The sequence below is a fragment of the Pseudophryne corroboree genome, chromosome 3, assembly GCF_028390025.1.
Source record: "Pseudophryne corroboree isolate aPseCor3 chromosome 3, aPseCor3.hap2, whole genome shotgun sequence".
Lineage (NCBI taxonomy): Eukaryota > Metazoa > Chordata > Amphibia > Anura > Myobatrachidae > Pseudophryne > Pseudophryne corroboree.
The window spans coordinates 457,678,757-457,697,454 of NC_086446.1; the positions used below are offsets into that span (position 1 = coordinate 457,678,757).

The window sequence follows — 18,698 nt, forward strand, 5'->3', positions numbered from 1 at the left end:
TGTCGGGCTTCGGAATGAGGATTAGGTTGGCCCTCGTGGTGGCTGCATCGAATGAGTCCCCGTCCAGGATTGCGTTAAACAGAGATTGGAGCATGGGGAGTAAAGAGGTTGTACATTTTTTATAATATAAAGCAGTTAAGCCATCAGGGCCAGGGGCTGCGGTACGGCGTAGCTGCTGAATGGCCACTGAGATTTCCTCTGTGGAAATGGGGGCATTGAGCGTCGATATGTCCGAATCGGAAAGCTTAGGGAGTTTGCAAGCGGATAGATAGTCTCGAAGCTTAGAGACGTGATCAGGATCAGCATCTAGAGTGGAAGGGAGGTTGTACAAGGATGTATAATAATCCCGAAATTGGGAGGCCATTCGTGACGGGTCAAACGTGGTGGACCCGTCCCCACAGCGTAGAGATACAACGCGATTTTGAGTACGTTTCGCTCTGAGTTTCTGGGCCAGCAGAGTGTCAGCCTTATCTGATTTTTCGTAGAACCTCTGGCGTGCCCATAAGAGTGTCTTGACTGCTTTTTTGGTGAGTATTTGGGATAGTTGACCCTTAACTGCTAGGAGTTTAGAGTATGTTTTTTTCTGGGACGGCGTTGGTGCAGAAGGGTCAAGGCAGCAAGTTCTGATTCTAAGACTCGGATCCGTTGTGCTTCAGTTTTCTTCTGGGCAGCCAAAAGGCTTATAAGGTAGCCTCGGATGGTGGCCTTATGAGCCTCCCATATCAGGGAGGGAGGGATGTCTGGGGTCGCATTTTCTGCATAATAGTTAGCTAATGCGGTGGCAATATCAGCTACGGTGCATTTCTTAAGCAGGAGAGATTAATTTAGGCGCCAGAATCGGGTGGGGGGGGGGTGAGGAGGATGAGATCTCGAGCAGAACAGCAGAGTGATCTGACCAGGAGATAGGGAGCGTCTGGGCACTGAGGAGTTAACGGGTAGTGTCCCGGTCGATGAACACATAGTCTATACGGGTATAGAGGTCGTGAGATGGGGAGTAATGAGTAAATCCTCTCGCTGAGGGATACAAAGTCCTCCAACCGTCATATAGATTATAAAGTGATAAATGTGCTTGTAGACGCTTGGCCAATTTGGCGGGAGTAGAAGCTGTAGGGGCGGGGCGAGATCTGTCTTGGAGTGGGTCCAATGTGACATTGCAGTCTCCACCAATTATAGTCATGCCCGTAGGGAGGCGGGATAGGCTCTCAAAGAAGGCTGTAAACAGAGAACCCTGCTGCGCATTAGGGGCATATACGGAAGCCAAGATCAGAGGAGCTTGGTTATAGGAACATGAGAGTGATAAAGCTAATTATTTATCTTATTACATTCACTATAAAATGGGTAAGAGACTCAGTACGCAATTGGCGTATGGGGTACCGTAAGGGTACGCACTTAGCGTAGCAGACGCTAGACGTGGTCGAGACGCACATGCGACACGCTCGCTCACAACTTAACGCGTGGTGTCGAGCACGCTATAGGCGGCCGACTACCGTAATACTACGCTACTAGCGTAGCGTACACTCGTGACCACGAGGAGAACACGAGCGGCGCAGACGCTCACGGGATGACACTCAGTAAACCTTGTATGCAACTCAATGAAAGGCTGAGCCTATACTGTAAACCTTGGTTTTGTAATGTGAGCACAATGCAATGCTAATTAACCTCTATTGTATGAAAGCCTCTTGAGCGATTGAGACACTCTGAATACTCTCAGCAATGTAATAAACACACAATACCTTGCTAAGGTTCCAACACCTTTACTAACAATATCTAGCTATGCAAAAAATAAATAAACAGTTAACAGTTCATACACTACAGGCTAACATCAATATCTAAGCAGAATAACTACACATAAATATACAATAGCGTCACAATCTTATACAATAACAGAGAGAGAGAATATGGCAAATACAAACAGAGATTTAGAATGGTCACAGAGAATAACTTACACACACTGGGGAATGATCGCTGCGCAGTCCTGGTACCAGCTCCGAGTTAGTCAAGATGAAAACCGTTTGTGGAGAGAAGACTGAGCTGGCCAGGCTGGCTGTCCTTATATACACTGCGTACAGTATACTACAAAGGGACCTACAATCTCATTGTTCATTGGACACAGGAATGTCGCCCGCTAGACGCACACAAACTCTACCGTAAATGCACATACCACGCGCTAATGCACACGGCCGCGGAGGCGCCGTCACGCAGCTGCGAATATGCGCACGCACGGGAGAGAATGTGCACGTGCAGCGGGCCAGCACATGAGGTGAATATATGGCAACGTGTAGCATGATATTTTTCCGACTTTGACAGTCCACCCTTTGGCAGTCATCAATAACTGCCACTTCCTAAAACAGTTCAAAAAAGAAAAATATATGTCATAATGTAAATACCATTTTATGATTGGGTAAAGGGAGGAGAGGAGCAGGTGGGAAAAAGGTATGACCTAGTGAAATAGTAGAAGCATGTGTGTATGAATCCATGTTTGAAGGGTCATGTATCATCGTGCCGTACGTGTTTTAAATCAAGCTTCGAGGTATTGCGAAGTATACATTTGAATCCTTCATATCCCGTATTACGGGTCTGTGGATGGGCTGTCAAACTTTACCGAGCTCTTTTCGGCTTTTGGTTGCAACAAATGGGGGAGCACATTTAGTTGATGATACATGAATGGGGGGATATGTGAGTGCTGATATCTGTATCTATATTCCCTATTGACTATGTGTGTCATTACCTGAAGGTTGTAGAGGTGAAGATAAGAAGCAATTATTATACATGCAGTCGTAAACTATGTGAGTTTAATATGCATTTGATGATTGAGGTCTTGTCTGAAGTCTTGTCTTGATGTACATGTTGTCTGATGTCTCTCGGTGCTTTTGCTATAAATAACGAGCAAAAGTTGTTCCATTGTCCATAAAGTTACAGTCTCTAAAGTGTTGGGCTATCGTAAAAGTTAAAGTCACTAGGGAAATTGGGGGCTTGTAGCATAGTTCATCAATGGTCTGTATAAAAGAGGTTGTCAAATTCTTCTTCCAAGTGGATGTCTTTGTACCTTGGAGGAAAACAAAGGAGAAACGGGTGAAAGAAACGGACCGTGGAATCACATTTTCATCACAACATTGTCTCTATCGTTGGGTCATAAATCAGGTTAGTTGTTGTTAGTACAGTGTCCTCGCTCCTTAGACTCATCACCCTGGTATTACTTTTACGCTTCGCTAAAACCCGAACGCATCTACATATCAGGCCAACCAATATGACGACTCCCAGAATACACAAAAGAAATTTCCCTACATCCATAATAATACCTTGGGCCCATTCTCCTAAGCCCGAGAACCAATTTCGTGGGTTCAACCATGACACCCAACTGGTCAGCTCATTACCCACAGCAGCGAGTATGAGATTGTGTTTCCTTCGAAACTCCCACTTTAATTGTAAAATGTCATCCATCTTTTGGTCTATGACCTCGGCTGGGTCCTCCGTGCTGTTTGTAATGTACGTGCAGCACTTTATTCCATATTGAGTTGCTAGGGTAACACAATACCCGCCTGTCACAGCTGTGAGGTAGTTGAGAATCATCCTATGCTGAACCAGTTCTGTTTTGTAGGCCTGTAACTCTTTCCCAGTGTACCTGAATGTGTCGTCATACATTTCGGTGATATTGTCTAATAAATTTGCAAGCGCAGATATATATTTATAATTTATCACTCCTCTGGCGGTACGAGTGATATCTAACGCGAGTAGGAATTGAATCCCGGTGGATTCATGGATCAGATCAGAGGCTGAATGCTCTGTCCTCTCTATCAGGTGCCGTTTAACGACGTGCTCGTAATGAGTGTGAGTATAAGGAGCTTGGGCACTGCGGTGAATATCTTTCATTTTGTTATGGGTTACAGTCATTACTTCAGGCAGTACTTTTCCAATATAGCACAATCCCTCTGAGTTTGGGGCAAGCCACTTATACGCCTTCCTCCCGCATATGAAATATGCATCATCGGGGAGAACATATGGGACTGAGTATGACATTATCATGTTACAAATTTTCCATGTGAAATCTCCTAACCCTAATTCTCCCATCTGTTTAGTACACGTATCAGGTTGTATGATATGTGCACAGTATCCTGGTGATACTTCTCCAACTCGCATGGTCCTACTTCCTAGAGTGTACCTATACCGGAAATATTTTCCATGGTCGGCTATCTGGCGTATAAGTTCTGTGTCTATGGGCATTCTGTCGGGTCTGTATGAAAAGGTCATGGTTTGATTACTCCATGACACTTCCCAATTTCCCGGCTTTCGGGGATTGGAAATGTTAAAGCACACTAAGGACCTATCCACATGATATTGGTGGAGCTTCAAACTAGGAGGACTAGAGATATTAAACCTCTTGTCTACCGGCCTCCCACCACTTAGCTCAAGTACCTCTCCTACAGTTAAAGGGAATGGTACTAGTCCTGATTTGCTATGACCTTGAGGTACTTGAGAGCATACCCAACAGTCTGTCTGATTTAACACTTTACCCACTAAGGAGTGATAGTCACTCAATGGATGCCGGTCCATGTGAACATTAAAACTGAACTGACATTTCTTTATGCACCCATCCTCAACTATATTGTCACAATGCCTACAGATGCTGTTCTCTTCAGCTAACAATCCTTCACAATTCCTTCTATTGTCAATGCTACCAGATCGTTTTCTGATACTCGCCTTTGCTCGGTGATTATGTTGCTCTTGGAAATTTACGCCTGCATCCTGGTCATCAGAACCCATTCCCGATCCTTTCTTGACCTCCATGGTACTCTCACCGAATCAGACTGCTCTGGTCAACATCATGGTCAACAGGAAAATCCGGATCACAGTCTCTTGGGGCAAGTCCATCTTAGAGTAGTAAAAGGAGAAAAATAAGAAGGGGGAAAGGAAATAGGAGGGAGGTGGGAACTGGAGAAAATAACAAATGGGAAAAAGAAATCTGGCTCGACAAGCTTCCGGTCTTATTATTCTCAGCGCTCAGGTGTCGTCTCAATCCTCCCTGAACAAACACTCTAGTGATACAACCTCTACCGTCTGTTCTTTATCACGGGACCTCTCTGGGTCAGTGACCTTTTTACAATGAGACGAATGGACCCAAGTCTCTCTCTCGGCAACCTTCAATGCTGTTGTGCTGGTCAATAAGACTTGATATGGTCCTTCCCATCTGTCAATAAGGCAACCTGAGCGTAGAAAATTCCGTATCATTACATAATCCCCAGGTTCAATGTCATGACAATTACTGTCTGGCAGATCAGGAATCACCAACTTTAGATTATCATTCTGATTCCTCAATTGCTTACTCATCTTAACCAAGTACTTTACGGTTACTTCGTTGTTACATTTCAAATCATCCTGGGGGTTAATCATAACATGGGGTTGTCGACCAAACAGAATTTCAAAAGGAGACAGATTAAGAGGGGACCTGGGAGTGGTTCTGATGCTGTATAATACAATTGGCAAAGCTTCGGGCCATAACAGTCCTGTTTCAGTCATTACCTTGCTCAATTTATTTTTAATAGTGCTGTTTACTCTTTCCACCTTCGCACTCGCCTGGGGGCGGTACGGAGTGTGCAGCTTACTATTAATTCCCATCAACTTACACATTGTTTGAAAGACTTCACCTGTAAAATGGGTACCCCTATCACTTTCAATGATTCTAGGGATACCATACCTACACACAAATTCCTGCACAATTTTCTTTGCAGTAAATACAGCGGTATTTGTGGCCGCGGGAAATGCTTCAACCCAATTTGAGAACACATCAATACAGACCAATACATATTTTAAATTTCTACAAGGTGGCAATTGTATGAAATCAATTTGTATTACCTGAAAAGGGCCATCTGTCGGAGGGATATGGGATGGCTCTGTCGGTATTGCCTTTCCGATATTCTTCCACAAGCAGGTGAGACATGTCATCGCTCTTTTACCCGCATGGGAAGAAAATCCTGGGGCGCACCAATAAGCTCTTACCAACTTATACATTCCTTCTTTGCCTAGATGAGTCAGCCCATGTGCCGCTTCCGCTAGACTTGGAAGGTATGCTCTGGGTGCCACTGGCTTACCCTGTCCATCTGTCCAGAGTCCTGAGGACTCCTGGCCATATCCTTTTGACCTCCAAACTGCCTTTTCTTGTGGTGAACACAAATTTTGCATTTCACACAATTTCTGTGTGTTTACAGTATTAAATACCATCAGTTGTGTACTATCTGTTTGTATGGGGTTACTAGCTGCTGATTTAGCAGCTTCGTCTGCTCGGCTGTTACCAAGTGATACCGGGTCTTGGCTATATGTGTGAGCTTTACACTTGATAACAGCCACTCTGTCGGGTTCCTGTATCGCTGCTAGAAGTCTTTTGATGTGGGCTGCATGCGCTACGGGTGTGCCAGCTGCCGTCATGAAATTTCTGAGGCGCCATAGGGCCCCGAAATCATGGACTACTCCGAAGGCGTACCTAGAATCTGTGTAAATATTGGCTGATTTGCCCTTAGCCAATTCACATGCCCTGGTTAGTGCAACCAGTTCAGCAACTTGTGCTGAGTGTGGTGGGCCTAGCGGTTCCGCTTCTATGGTACCTTGGTTATCTACGACTGCGTATCCAGTACACAAGTCTCCCGAGTCCGTCTGTCTGTGACAACTACCGTCAGTGTAGAAAGTAAAATCTACATCTTCCAGTGAGTTGTCACTGATGTCAGGCCTTGCCGTGAAATTTTGGGTCAAATATTCCATACAATCATGCGTGTCATCCCCTGTATTAAATCCTCCTTCACCATCACTCTCATCCTCCACCCTTTGTGCCTGTCCAGGCATACCTGGGAGATACGTTGCAGGATTTAATGCGCTGCATCTCCTTATGGTGATGTTTACGGGGGCCATCAATGCCAATTCCCATCTTGTAAACCGCGCTGATGAGACGTGTCTGGTTTGGGCCGAATTCAGTAAGGCTGACACTGCATGTGGTGTATGAATTGTGAGGTTGTGTCCTAGCACTACATCTTCGCTCTTTGTGACTAGCAATGCTATTGCTGCAACGCTTCGCAAGCATGTGGGGAGGGATCGCGCTACCGTATCTAGCTGAGAGCTATAGTAGGCTACCGGCCTGCTGGCATCACCATGCTTCTGGGTTAAGACACCTGCTGCGCACCCAGCACTCTCTGTTCCGTACAGCTCAAAGGGTTTCCCATAGTCAGGCATACCTAATGCCGGTGCCTGCGTTAGGCACTGTTTAAGTCTCTCAAATGCCATCTCAGACTCGTCTGTGTGCGAAATCCGATCAGGTTTGTTTGAGGAGACCATCTCCTGCAAAGGTAGGGCTAGTATGGAAAAACCTGGGATCCAGTTACGGCAATACCCACACATTCCTAAAAATGTTCTTATCTGTTGCTGGGTTTGTGGCAGGGTCATGTCACGAATTGCTTGAATTCTATCAGCGGTAAGGTGTCTCAGTCCTTGTGTTAGACAGTGTCCCAAATACTTCACACGGGTTTGGCATAATTGTAACTTGTCCTTGGAAACCTTGTGTCCTGTGTCTGAAAGATGAAACAGGAGTTGTTTCGTATCTCTCAGGGACGCTTCCAGTGAATCTGAACACAGCAGTAAATCATCCACATACTGTATCAATATTGATCCACTCTCTGGTTGGAAAGACTGTAAACAATCATGCAGGGCCTGTGGGAAAATACTTGGACTGTCTATGAAACCTTGTGGTAATCGAGTCCAAGTGTACTGAACTCCTCTGTATGTGAATGCGAATAAGTATTGACTGTCAGGGTGCAGAGGTACCGAGAAGAAAGCGGAGCAGAGGTCAATCACAGTGAAAAATTTGGCAGTGGGAGGGATTTGCATAAGGATGACAGCTGGATTTGGCACTACGGGGAATTGACTCTCAACTATTTTGTTGATCCCTCTTAGATCCTGCACTAATCTGTAACCCCTCCCCCCACTCTTTTTAACAGGGAAGATGGGACTATTGGCAGTGCTGGACGTTCTTACCAGAATGCCCTGTTGTAGCAAGCGCTCTATTACAGGGTAAACTCCTAACTCCACCTCTGGCTTCAGAGGGTATTGTGGGATTTTTGGAGCTATCCTACCATCTTTTACTTGCACAACTACTGGGGCTACGTTTGCCATCAATCCAGTGTCTTGTCCATCCTTGGTCCAAAGTGATTCCGGTATCTGGGAAATCATTTCCTCTACCTTGGACGGACACCTATTTACAACAACAGTGTGTGACATTAATCTTGTTGGGGAGTCTAGCATATCCTGCGCTTCCTGAGCGTGGTTTTCGGGTATGTCCAAGAACACACCTTCAGGAGTACAGTATATGACGCATCCCATTTTGCACAGTAAATCTCTCCCTAGGAGATTAGTCGGAGCCGATGCAGCCAGCAGAAAAGAATGCTTGGTATGCAAAGGCCCTATCGTAATCTCTGCAGGTTTGCTTAAAGGGTAGTGCTGTACTACTCCTGTTACTCCCATGGCTGGAATTGTTTTACCAGTGGTTCTCATGCCCACGGTCGAATTTATCACTGACTTGGCCGCCCCCGTATCTACAAGGAAATTTAGAGATTTACCAGCTACATCAATTGTGACCTCGGGTTCACTTCCAAGACTCGCAATTAATTTTACTGGCTGCAGATTACAGGTGTGGCCCCGCCCCTATGGTGCGTGGTGACCTCCCTGCATTGCGCTGGCAGCTATTACCTGTGAAGGGGGTAAATGGGAACTATCAGTGACTTGCCAGTCTCTTTTTGGGGGATACCTTTTTATTTCCCCTGCGTGTGGCTCATAACTCCGTCTCTGCGGTCCTTGATCCCAATTTCGAGTGTCATGTCGTTGTCTAGGGGTTTGATATGATTTTTGTGCATTTTTCGATCTACAGTCTCGTGCAAAATGTCCCTCTTTATGACAGTAATAACAAGTTACCACATTTGACTTACCCACAGGGGTCGGAGATTTATACTGAGGTGGCCTTGTGGTCAGGGCCTGTATACTTACGGCCATTAACTTATCACTTTGTGACTCCCTGTGTCTGGTGATATTCCGATCATGATCAATAGCGGCCTCTCTCAAAGTAGCCACCGACAGACCTCGCCAACATGGTTGGGTGGTCTGTACCCTCGTCCTCAATACTTCCTTTAAACCATCCATTAACACAGATACTGCTACTTCTCTATGATTCACATTTGTCTTAATGTCTTCTATGCCTGTATACTTAGCCATATCCTGTAGTGCCCGATGAAAATAATCAGCAGCTGTTTCTCCCTCTTTTTGTTTGATGGAGAAAATTTTGTTCCATTTGGCAACAGCTGGAAAATACTCTTTTAACTGTAAATTTATTCTCTTTACATTATCTTGGTTGTACACATCCGTAAGGGGTACCTCTTCATCTAATTTACAGTCAGCTATAAATCTCGCTGAGTCGACATTGGAGGGTAAACATGCCCTCAGCAATATCTGCCAGTCTTTGTTATTGGGCTCCACAGTATTTCCTAGCTCTCTAATGTATTTCTGGCTTGCAACTAGATCTTTCCTAGGATCAGGGAATTCAGACACCATTGATCTCAATTCCATTCGGGAAAAGGGGCAGTGCATGGCGATGTGTCTGAGAGGAATGACTCCTGAAGTGTCAGTTTTCCCATTTGGCACTGCAATTACCCTAACGGGATTAAGTTCAATAACATCATTCTGAGTAGATTCTACAACATGTGGTGAAATGGTTTCAGCATAGTGTATGGTGCCGTACTTACCAGTTGATACGACCTCACCTGTCCCTCCACTAGGGGCCTTTGATACTGCTCTTACTGGTTGGGACGTGCCCACTGTTGTTTCTGCTATGGTGGCTGCTAGAGAGAGTGCCGATATTGTTGTTGGCTCATCCTCTTGGTCACAATCCTGGGGAAAGTTTAAAACAGGGTTCAGCTTGCACGGGTTAATATTAGCATCAACAATCTTGGTTACATTATTCTTAACATTTATACAGTTACTAAGTGCATGTTTATCATTCACCAGTGTGCCATTCTCTGTAACCACCTTCTCTCCCGTTATGTATGGTGGTGGTGGCGCGGTGGCTATCAGTTTTCTGATAGGGTTAGATCCAGCCGCTTGAGCCAATCCTCTTTGTATTTCACCTTCCTGTTGCCATAACTGTAAATAATCATAATGTTTGATCCGTCTCTTTGCAGATTTAATGAGACATATCCTTCTCCTTAGATTTTGTAACACCTCGGGACTAAAACTGCCTACCCGTGGGAACTTTTCCCCATCATGCACAGTCATTCTTTCCCATTCATCACACAAAACCTCTGTGTGTGAACCGTATTTCTCACACATGACATACCTTGCCGACCCGATTGGTCGGTTTACTAAGTCAACCCGAACCGAGGTTGATCGCCCCCTACCTGAACAACTGGCCCCCATCTTTGCAGGTGTTGCTTTCACTACCTCTGACCTTCAAATCAGGGTCTTCAGCGAACCCTTACAAAAACCAAGATGTCCGGGGTAGGCCGGCAGCGGAAGTTTACCGAGTACCTCCACTCACTCGCCCACGTCGACCAATACGCCCACACACTGCCCTAGCGCTGGCGTACTCGACCTAGGGCCCCTGCGACCTGAACCTCTATTTACTGGAACATGTGGGTGTGATCCGAAGAGCACTTAACCCTTCCCAGTAACTATTGGTTGTTAGAGAATTCCCGAGTGACCAGCGAACCTCCCTTAAAATAAAAAAAATTACACAAATCACGTTAGAATGTACAAATAGCGTTTATGACCCCTCTAGCATACGCAAATGGTACTGGGTCAAGTTACTAACTAATGCACACAATTACATGCGGTACAATCGTTCTGCACATAAGCAACTAATCTTATGTGCGGAGCGACCAGTGGAATCGAAAATTGTGGCTGCGAATTCCTTCAGCCAGAGCTTAATGGCCTATATGGGTACCGCACCAACCCTTCCTGGTGTTGTGCTTTTTTACTTTTTATCTATAGCGGACTTCTTAGTCTGCTGTACCTAGACCTTCTGGTCTGTCTGGACCTCCTGGTCTGTGCTACAGTAGACCCCCTGGTCTGCTATACTCTAATGCTCTTATGTTTAACAAGGGATGCCTCCCAAGCCACCGTGCCGTCACTTACACGTATGTACCTCACGAGAACTCGATGATTTCCTGTGGTTCAACCCCAAAGTTTTAGAAACTTATATATATATATACACACTCTTTCACCTCATATACTCTTTACTTTCGTTTCTGTGCAGAAATCCCTTTCATTCAGTATCGCAGGCTAATCCCGAGGAGTTGCAACTAGAGAAGGATCTATTAGCTTAAAATTTTGGACACTGAGATTGATTTGCGCTATTATCGCGTTGCCTCCTTATCGCCTACTAAAACAATACTGTTGTGTTATTTGTATTATGTGGGCGTACCCAGACGCTCCGTTGCGTAATATACGCTCCGTGCGTCGGCCCTTGCGTCGCGTACGCTAGTCCTGCCCTTTGTTAGAGACACATGTACGCAAGCCAGGTATATCCACAGAAATACAATTAACACGTTTATATCAATGTAGATGATCTTTAACTGTAATCATTTACTGAACACCACACAGAACTTCCTTGTATCTTAGGCAAGCCGTGCTCGTGTTTTACAAATTACTCCTTAACGTATTACTTTTACTTTTAACTACCAATAGCAACAAATCTTTCTCAGCACGTTATCAATTGTGAAATGGCAATCAGGAAAGTGAGGTGTGAAAATACACAACTGAAAAGAAATACAGGTGTGTGCGTGCGTGCGTGTGTGCGTACGCAAAACAGAAATAAACAGTTTTAAAAGACAATAGCGTACTGTTCTTACCTTCCGGTTCCAGATTCCACCAGCACTCCTACAGCGTAGCGAAACAGACGCTTATCTAGCCAGCACTACTGTATCCCGATACGAAGGGATACTGCCTTCCCGCCCTTGATGACAGATAAAGTCTGTGTTCGCTGGTGCAGATATGTGGAGGACGGACGAGCCGCCAATTGATAAAGCTAATTATTTATCTTATTACATTCACTATAAAATGGGTAAGAGACTCAGTATGCAATTGGCGTATGGGGTACCGTAAGGGTACGCACTTAGCGTAGCAGACGCCAGCCGTGGTCGAGACGCACATGCGACACGCTCGCTCACAACTTAACGCGTGGTGTCAAGCACACTATAGGCGGCCGACTACCGTAATACAACGCTACTAGCATAGCGTACGCTCGTGACCACGAGGAGAACACGAGCGGCGCAGACGCTCACGGAATGACACTCAGTAAACCTTGTATGCAACTCAATGAAAGGCTGAGCCTATACTGTAAACCTTGGTTTTGTAATGTGAGCACAATACAATGCTAATTAACCTCTATTGTATGAAAGCCTCTTGAGCGATTGAGACACTCTGAATACTCTCAGCAATGTAATAAACACACAATACCTTGCTAAGGTTCCAACACCTTTACTAACAATATCTAGCTATGTAAAAAAGAAATAAACAGTTAACAGTTCATACACTACAGGCTAACATCAATATCTAAGCAGAATAACTACACATAAATATACAATAGCGTCACAATCTTATACAATAACAGAGAGAGAGAATATGGCAAATACAAACAGAGATTTAGAATGGTCACAGAGAATAACTTACACACACTGGGGAATGATCGCTGCGCAGTCCTGGTACCAGCTCCGAGTTAGTCAAGATGAAAACCGTTTGTGGAGAGAAGACTGAGCTGGCCAGGCTGGCTGTCCTTATATACACTGCGTACAGTATACTACAAAGGGACCTACAATCTCATTGTTCATTGGACACAGGAATGTCTCCTCGCATCATAACAAAAGGTCATAGGTTAGTTTGAACAGGTGGGCTGTGACTATATCAAACTGCTCAGGTGGGAGGGAATCTCAGAATTCCCGCCGCATGGATAATGAACCGCAAATATAGTAAATGTCCAGAAACTACTAATAGACATAACTATACGCAGGAGCGATTAATCTTTACCTAACCAGCACCGGATTGCTTCTAATAAAATGTTCATTAGTTAGGTACCAAACACCACTGCTCAAACCCTGTCTGACCCTTCATATCATGCAAAGAGGAATTTCTCTGTCCAGCGACCAGTTACATTAAACAAACTTACAGTCATTATTAAGGGGAACATTATCTATAAAACATACTATTTGGTTTTATTATTTAACGATTGAGTCGCCCGCTAGACGCACACAAACTCTACCGTAAATGCACATACCACGCGCTAATCCGCACAGCCGTGGAGGCGCCGTCACGCAGCTGCGAATATGCGCACGCACGGGAGAGAATGTGCACGTGCAGCGGGCCAGCGCATGAGGTGAATATATGGCAACGTGTAGCATGATATTTTTCCGACTTTGACAAGAGGATAACGTAACGGCCTTGGGGGTCCGAGATAGTATCGTGAACAGTTATAGGGAGGCCTCGACGGATCATAATAGCGGTTCCCCTTTGTGTTTGGTAGGCATATTTGAATAATAGACATGTGGAAATTGTTTGCAGGACATAGAGGGGTGTGGGGGTTTAAAATGGGTCTCTTGGATCAGTACCACATCAGACTTTTGTCTATTGAATAATTGGATGGCCATGGCTCGTTTGGTGGGAGAGTTAAGGCCGTTAGCATTAACCGAGATAATTTTCAAGGTCATGGTGGGAAGAACTGTGGGCGACGCAGAGTGAGGGGCGGGAAGGGACCAGACCGACCATGGGGATGGAGAGGAGGAAAGGAGGGATAGAGGAAGAGAGAGAAGGGGAAAGAGTCTGTATGAGAATACAGAGGGGGAAAACCTTTTCCTGTAGAAGGGCCAGGTTTAACACGAAAAGGATAGTCGCCGTCCTGGCGCATCCTTCGGGGGGGGGACGTGCAGTTGTGACAGAACGATAAGGAGGGTGAGGAGGAGCATAGGGGGGAGAGGGTATGATAGGAGCGACCAAGTGACAGGGGGAATAGAGGAAGCTAGTAGAATTGCATTATTGAGACAGTTAGGAATAGTATGAGCGGTAGAGACAGAATGAGGGAGAGGGATAGAATATGCAATGATATCAAATACGAAACCGACATCAGTCTTACCAGGAGATTATGAATAATAACAAATGGGCACCATGCTAATCATGGACCAACATGAACAAACATGAAAACAAACTATAGAAATAAAAATAAAAAAATAAAAACTATTTGACTCTCACGCGTAACCAAGTGGATAGTATCGCCCATGGCGTCACAGCCAGTAGGCCACGCGGAGAGCCTGAAAAACATATATGAATACATAGCAAACCGAGGTATTAAAGCATTCAGAAATTATAGAGATCACATTTAACAATTGTAGTATCATGGAATGCCTGAGAGCGTTCAAGTAGAAGACCATTCCGGGGCCGGGGCCCTTGGGCTTGAGATTGAGGGTGACATCTGATCTTGGGTTGATTCAGGGAGATCTTCAAAAATGCCGAAAGTTTTAAGTAGATCAGCCCCTTGCGTTGGGGTCTTGACTGTGAAAGTCTTCCCATTCTGCGTTACCCGCAGTAAGAAGGGGAAGCCCCATTTGTATTTTATGGAATGGGCTCGGAGAACCTTGGTAATGTTTGCTAGGTCTCTGCGCTTTTTGAGGGTAGAAGGGGCAAGGTCTTGGAACAGCTGTAACTGGGAGCCTGCATAAGAGACCGCCGGTAGACCTCTAGCCGCCAGCATGACTCGCTCTTTGGTGGCGTAGTAATGAAAACGTATAATTACGTCACGTGTCGGAGGCGGTCTAGGGCGGAGGGCCTGTGGGCACGGTCCAGCTGGAGAAGGGCCTCGGGGACATCCGGCGTTCGTTGTAAAAAAAGGTTCTCCAGATACTCGGGGAGAGAGCTAGAGGACACACTTTCAGGGATGTTGCGGACTCGGATATTATTCCGACGATTGCGGTTGTCCATATCCTCTAGTTGTTCTTTGTACGCTTCCATATCTGCCCGAATATCCAAAAGTTCCTGTTCCACCACCGTTTGAAATTGACAGACGTCGTCCACTTTGCGCTCCAGTGTATCTGTGCGGGAGCCCAAGTCGGCTATTTCGGATCTGAACTCAGTTAAAACCGATCTTATTTCTGACTGGATCGTTTTCGTAACGATAGCCACCACATCCTGAGTGGTCAGTGGGCTGCTGGAGGTGGCGATGTCAGCAGGATCAAAGGATTGTTCAGTTGATGGGGAGCTCCGGGTGGAGGAGCCGGACTTCTCCCAAGCAGGCAGAATACTAGCTTTAGGTATCTGAGAGTTCTTACGGTTCTTTTGCGACATTGTAAATAAGGCGCTTTATATCAATGTAGTAGAGTAATGCAATATGTACGGCAGAGCCCCCTGTCACTTCGTGGTCATTATGCTTAAGGAGCCATGAGCACCATGTGGCTCAGCGAGCGGGGAGAGAAGCTTGGTTTGGTAATAGAGTGCAGGTCACACTTGCAGGTCGCTCTTGCGGTGGGCAGGTGGGGTAAGGGCTATCTATACACCCGCACTGTGGGACTGCAGCTATCTTCGCGGTTATCCGCCGGGCTCGGGGCGGTCGAGTGAACGCTGGCTCCCCAGGAGCGGGCACCACAGTTAGTGAGGGGGGCAGCCAGGTGTGTACAAGGTAGGACAGGCCGCTATCCTGTCTTGTAGGCCCGTGGAGAACTGGGCAGGGTGTCCTAGGGAGCGGGGAGTGCCTGTATTTGACAGGGAGGCACCACCACTGCAGGCTGGGTGAGAGCGACAGTGGGGACCAGCTGTGAATGCGGCCCAGTAATGGAGGCCTTCCTTCCACTGATCGCAAATGTGGAAATATTAGGAGGGACTGTTGCTGCGTGCAGCAGGATCCCAAGAGGTGCGGGGGACCAGGGATTTAATGCGGGGAGAGGGTGAGGGGTAGGCGAATCCGTGCCTCCAGAGCGTGGGCTCCCTCTGGGTATATGGCTCAGGATGCCGTGTCGTAGGAGGCCCAGGAGTCCTGTGCCGCCGGCCTCGGACAGGCTGTTGCTCGCAGGGGTGAGGAAGAGGAATCGCGGGTCCCGCGATAGGCAGCGGGCCGCGTGAGGACTCACCCGTCGGGTTCGAGGGCGCCCAGAGGCCGCTTCGACCGTCGGAAGGCAGCGGGGGCGGCCGGGGACCTCAGCGGAATCCGGCAAGATGGCCGCCGCGCGTCTCCTTCGTGACTGTGAGATGTTTTTATATTGGCATGGGAACCGCTGGTGAATGACAGCAAGGAGTTGCAGGGGAATGGCAGCGCCATTCCACTGAGGTCTTCCCACCCTGGGCTGCTCATCCTTCACCCTCCTTCATCACAGAGACGCTGGGCAGCCATTACAGAAGCTCTGCAGGTCTCCGGGAACGCTGGGTTTGATCACCTTGTATACCTCTCCTTGGAGACAGGTTATGCACAGCGGTGCTTATATCAGTGCCCACTGCAGTTAAATTGTATTTCTGCATTGTATGTGACTTATGCTGGTTCTGCTGTCTGTACTTTTCTTGCTGTACATTATATTTCTTTCCCTATACCTTTCTTTCTATAGTAACTCTTAGATACTGATGTGTACAGGGTTTACTTTGCCCACATTACAAGTTATTGTATTTGTGCAGGCTTATTGGCACATACTGTTCTCAGTTACACACTGCACATTACCATATTGTGTGTGTGTGTACTCTCCTTGCAGTTATTTCTAACAAAGGCATGGGAAAATGTAATAGGGTGTGAGAATCAGAAAGTTAAAGATTTTGGGAGAGTCCTCCTGTTTTTTTTAAAAGTGGCAATCATTTACATGGCAAAACAAGGTTGATTTTGCCGGATGTGGGATGATAGACAGTGTCTCGTTAGACAGCCAATAGATAGACACCACATGTTAGACAGATATTAGGTCGACATGGTCAAAAGGTCAACATAAAAAAGTAGACAGTACAAAAGGTCGTCCGGGTTCCTCACAGCTGCAGCCTGGCAGTACCTTTATTGTCTTCCTTTGTGTGGGAGGCTAACTTTGTGTGCTTACTGTCTTCCTTTCTTCCTCAGCTGCAGCTTTGCAGAACCCCTATCGTGTGTTCCTGCAATCAATTAATTGTTTGTGTCTCTGTTCCATGTGCTATTGGTAGGTGTACATTGTATTATTCATTGGATATTAAACAGTAATCACCTCCCGAGTACCTAGCAGTCCTGCCACTGTCAACATCTCCCAACAGTAGTATTGCTTCTTTGTGTCTGTTACTGTGGTTGCCAGGAGTAACATCCACTGGCCTGGAGCATTCTTTGTTACTTATGTACCAGTTGATAAATGTGTCTTATCCAATCCTGATCCCATTCTGGGGTATATTTACTAAGATTCGTATTAGTACCGATTTGGAGTGAGAATCATCACGAATGACATCGAAAGTGTATTTGTGCAACTTTTTGAATTTGTTACGCCTCATTTACTAAGCTGTCATATTTATTTTTTTCCTGTTGTCCGATGTCGATGTCATTCGTATTTTTTTTAGGTATAATGCGGCCGATTTAGAGGTTTGTCGGCCGTGTTCTGAGGTTTTTGTTACGACTGCGTCACATTTCTGTTACGGCAGTGTTTGTCCGTTCACTGACGCGTTTTTTTCCTAAGTTTCGTTTTTGTCACTCGTCCGTGATTGGTTTGATTCGTGATGGAGGAGTGTCTGTGCACATTACTATAAAAACGCCCCAAACCGGCCACACCTCGTGGGTTTAGCTAGTGGAGAGGAGAGAGGAAGGTGTGTTAGGAGTTGGTGAGTTTTGTGGAGTTTGTGGAGGATTTGAGGCGGAGTTTTGCGATTGTTGAGTGCTGTACTGTGTGTGTAAGTATTCTTGTCATACTAGTTGTGTAGTTATTTAAAAGTCTGTCTAGTTTTTTGTCTTTGTTTTTTTTTTTACGTCTATTGTCATTGTTTGTGAGTGAGTGAGTGAGTGAGTGAGTGTGTGTGTGGTGTGTAGTGGTAGTGGAGGAGTGTGTTATTTGTTTTCTTTTCTCAGTGTTATTTGTTGTTTATCCTGATTATGTCCCAGTCAGAGGTGAGTGAGGTGGAGGAGGTGAGTGAGGTGGAGGAGGTGAGTGAGAGGGAGGAGGTTAGTGAGGTGGAGGAGGTGAGTGAGAGGGAGGAGGTTAGTGAGGAGGAGGGGGAGGTTGCTGCAGCGGCTTCCACTAATAGTGATAGTGATGGTGTTGTGGCTCCGCAGCCACGCACCACTACAAAGACGGGCCGCAATGTTAAGTTCAGTTACGCTGAAAATATGGCTCTGGTGCGGGAGCTGATGAGGCATCATCGCCAGTTGTTTGGGTCTGATGCTGCAAAGGTGTCGACACGCAGGAAGACTGTTCTGTGGGGGAAGGTCGTTGCGGCTGTGAACAGTGAGGGTGTGGTGAGGCGGACCGAGGACACCTGTCGTAAGCGCTTCTACGACATCAAGCGCCGTGTGAAGGCGAAGATGGCGAAGGAGGCAAAATCTGCCCGCCAAACCGGGGGTGTACACCCCTTCCGAGCGTCTTATAGAGATTGGGAGGAGCTTGTTCGTACGCTGATTCCGTTTGAAGTGGTTTGTGCAACTCATGTCCGGGATTCGGATCGGCCAAGGCAGGATGGTGAGTTTTATCATTTTTTGTCATTATTTGAAACATCTG

At 46.2% G+C, this 18,698-nt stretch overlaps 1 long non-coding RNA gene across 1 annotated transcript in view; it reads left to right on the forward strand.

Annotated features, from left to right (window-relative positions):
• The window catches only part of LOC135055983 (uncharacterized), a 184,231-nt gene that overhangs the window by 100,077 nt on the left and 65,456 nt on the right, over nt 1–18,698 (forward strand). The gene's annotated exons all lie outside the window — the stretch shown is intronic.